The sequence below is a fragment of the Suricata suricatta genome, chromosome 16, assembly GCF_006229205.1.
Source record: "Suricata suricatta isolate VVHF042 chromosome 16, meerkat_22Aug2017_6uvM2_HiC, whole genome shotgun sequence".
Taxonomy (NCBI): Eukaryota; Metazoa; Chordata; class Mammalia; order Carnivora; family Herpestidae; genus Suricata; species Suricata suricatta.
In genome coordinates, this window is record NC_043715.1 from 21,603,969 (window position 1) to 21,608,473 (window position 4,505).

The window sequence follows — 4,505 nt, forward strand, 5'->3', positions numbered from 1 at the left end:
TATTAAAAGTTTTTTTAATTAAAAAAAAAATCCAAACATAGTAATCATTCCCTTGACATATATGGCAATCTTCATCTAGAATTTCATGCACATTAAACTCATATAAAAATACTTTGCTTATATATAAAACAGAATTGCATTCTAGATCCAAATGATTATAAATTACACAGACATATATGATTTATAGATATATAATATGAATTATTTTCCCCTCAAATGAATAAATAGGGGGATATTCACAAAGTGTTTTGAATTTGAAAAAATTATTTTTTTTAATTTTTTAAAATTTATTTTTGAGAGAGAGCGAATGGGGGAGGGGCAGAAAGAGAGGGAGACAGAGAAACCCAAGCAGGCTCTGCACTGTCAGCACAGAGCCCCATGTGAGGAACTCACAAATAATGAGATCGTGACCTGAGCCAAAATCAAGAGTCAGGCTCTCAACCGACTGAGCCACCCAGGCGCCCCAAATCTGAAATCATCTGATGATGAAAAATGCCTTCATGTATCTCTCAGCAACTGTCTCAGAATACATTCCTTGTCCTGTTAAGAATTCTTAACCTAGATTATATTTAACCTTGTTTTTTTTCTTTCCTTCATTATTTAAATCCAAGTTAGTAAACATATAGCATAGTATTGGTTTCAGGAGTACAATTTATGGATTCTTCACTTACATATAACACCCAGTGCTCATCCCAACAAGTACCCTCCTCAATTTCCATCACCCATGTATCCCATCCCCAACCCAATACCCTTCAAGTGTCCCTCAGTTTTAAAGCCTTAGTTAAATCCCCAGGCTTCTTTGAGAAAACATATTTAGATGGGTGGATTACTTATGCTTGATTGATGACTTGTATCATTTTAAAATAAAACAAAATTATAAGATGTCTAAAGGAAACCAATATGGAGTTGTACAGACTTTATAATTTCCTAGCTAGCCAAATGTTATTTACACACTTCATCAACTAAGCTCTTGGCAACATCTCGTGCCCCACCCCCCCCTCCATCCTTCACCTCTTCTTTCTTCACTTCATCTTACTTCATTGCTCTGAGTGAAAGATGAGACACCTCCCCCCTGGTTTTCTGCACAAATCTTATGCAGAATGTCTAGATAGGTATTGCAAAATACCAGCATTATGTTCCAATGACACTTTAGCTATTGCAAAAAATACAAACGAAGTTTCATCTGAAATGCTTCATGTAGAACGTGACCTGTGATCCTTTTCTCTTGGACATTGTCTTTCCTCTCATAATCGTTTATGTACAGACTTATTTTTACGTCCATCCTCTGATTGGATTATCATCAATTTCACACCATAGGGTCATAAGGGAGCAAGCAACCTTCAGCCACAGTCTCATATTGTAATAGAGTCTCTACCTTCCTGGACTGCTGAAATAGGATAAAAGGATTTGCTTTTCATCATAGGACAAATTAAATTTTAATTGCCTGTTAAAACACAAATGTCAGAAGCAAATTTTAAAGGCAGGGTTACAGTCCTCTTGTATATCATGTTTTAGTTCCATTTGCATGCAAATTAATTTTCTTCATTTTAAATATGTGATTTCGCAGAATACATTAAAGATTTATTTCCAAACATTATATAGTGATATACCCTTGTATGTATATGTGAGTGTCTTTGCAGAAAAGACCAATAATCAACTTTGATTTTTAAAAAAGTAACACTTTTTTCATATATGTGTTGATTTTAAGAGCAAATAATCATCTCAGATAATTTTTTCAACTGAAGAATGTGTAGTCATACACTACATATTAATCAGATTTCATAATTACTTTGGTCTTGAGTTATTGCCTTGTTTTAGTATGTTTCTTATATCCCTTACTTCCCTTGAAGTTCCTATTTTTTGTTCCTATTTTGGAAATGACAGTAAAGTTTTGTTTGGAACAAGTTGTGTTCTGCTAGATCCTGTTTAGAAGGACACACGGTAAAAGGTAAAGGATACATTCTTATACCTTAGCAATGCTGATGTGAACATAATTATTTAGTTTCATTCAGTTATCATTCAAATATGGCATGTAATTGTGAAACTTATGGAACTATGAAAGTGGAAATTTATAATGATGCAAGCTTAATTTCATTAATTTAATGCATAAAGCACATATTACACAGAGACAGACGTCAAATTAAAAACTCTCAGACTCTAATTAGCTTTAGAAATCTCTTATGTCTAATTGATATGGCTGTCATAATTAATTTAAATAGTGATTTCAACCTGACTATGATGCAGAAAAATACCTCACTCATTAATACTTTTTAAAGAGAAATCACATAAGATATGGACATATGTATATCTATATATGTCTAGAGAGAAATAGATATAGATATAAATATATATAAATACATTTCATTCAATATAACCAATGGATCACATAAGAAATATAGTTCTAAACCTTGATTTTTTATGAGTAAATTATCATTGTATATTAAAAAGTTCTATGATTAACCCAACTTTTTAAAATTCATAGAATATTCAGAACATTTATTTATTTTAATCACTACCTCTGAATCCCTTCTACCAAATTATGCAAGTGAAATATTTGACTGATTAGAGAATTTTTCATAAAAGTCTAGCTTTAGCAGGTATCTTAGCAAAAATGATAGATGATGGGTGAATGGATAAAGTGTTGGTAAAGGATTAACAGATTGATGAAGGAAAGATATAAATCTAGATATAAGCAGTGATGATGAAGAATAATTAGCTGTGAAAAGAAATAGTTTTAGTTTTCATTTTAAAAGATGGTAACACATGTTTTGTCAGTGGATCACCTGGATGTCTCAATGTTTGTGAAAATGCCCTTTGGCTGCAAGGTGACTGCTTTTCCATGAGTGTGCCTATCCATCTGCAAAGCAGCCCCAGTTGCATGGATCTTGATTAAACGTATGTGTCCGCATTGCATCTACATTAGGCATTAAATCAAAGTATCCATTTAGATTCAAAATGACTGTTAAATAAAAGGGAATGGACAATAGGTAACTTATTGCCTCTCTAATAAAGAAGTTTAGGAAAATAAATCTTAGAGTGTCACCATATAGCTTTCTTGGACTATGGCCATATAACATAGGAGAAATGGAGATGTTTAAATGGAAGACAGCACCCTGTAACTCAGAAACTTTGCAGAAAACATAGATGAAGCATTTCCTAACATGATGAAAATACCTAAGAACTTGCCAGCATTTCATTTCTTCCTTTGGGATCCTAGTGTCGGACCCGAGCCTTCCAGAAAAGAGTGGGAGGAATCCTTATCAACTTGATTGAGGCATTATGTTTGCCTCTAGTGTCATCTTTGGCCAGTTGGTGGAAGTTCACTCCACGTGGCCCCCTCCTCACTGCATACCCCCAGAGTCTTCACTGTCCTGTTTCCTAATTGGTTCACTGTCATGAGTGCTGTATCATTGAGCACTCAAGCCCAATCCTAAACCATATTTTCTCATAAGAGATTTTGAGTAACACAACTCATTCTCTGTGATTTTTAATAAATTCTCTGAATGAAATGACATATTTTTTCTAATAATTTCTTGTAGTGCTTTTTTAGTTCTATTTATGTAACTTAGATTTCCACCATTATTTTTCCTTGGAAGGAATATATTTTCTATTTGAATGCATATGGACCAAATACCACAGAGAAATTCTGAGGTTTCTAAGCAGCTTTTGAGGATTCCTCCCTACGTGTGTGCAGTAGACTAAAAGCTGGTCTCCCAACGGCATATCTACTTCCTAATCCACGGAACCTGTGAATATTACTGGATGTGGCAAAAGAGTAAATATTAACTTGTGTGGGAAGAATACCATCAAGAACTTTGAGAGGCAACACTTATCCTGGAGTATCTGGGCGATACCTCTGTGCATTGTACACATCCTCATAAGAGACAGAGGGATTTTTCATTCATCCATACATGGTTGGTGTGAAGACACAGGTAGAGATTGGAATGGTATGGCCACAAGCTAGGAATATCTGCAGCCACCAGGTCAAAGATGCAAGGAACAGATTCTTCTCTTGAACCTCTGGAGGGCATGCTGTCTCGCCAACACCTTGATTTCAGACTTTTCTTTGTAACAGTGAGATACTAATTTTCTTCTTTTGCTTTAAGCCACTGAATTTGTGGTAATTGGAGGGGGCAGGGCAGCCACAAGAAACTAACACAATGTGATAAAGTACTAACTTTTAGGTCAGCTGTGCTCATTAACACCATGTAACTTAGAGTAATTTCTTACTGTCTTAGTTCCTCCATCCACAAAATCAGTGTCAAATAATTCCCACCTCATGAAGTAGGTGCAAAGTTTTCAAAAGCCAAAGTACCACATTAAAGACAATAAGCATGGTAGCTGGCAATAGAATAAGGATCATCACCAAATATTAGCTACTGTGGTTTTTATTAGGGAACTTAAACCATAATACGGGGAACTCCATACAGTTTAGTCTCCATTGATACTCAGCAGAATAAAACATCGACTCAGACACAATCCTTTACAGACATTTATTTGGCTGT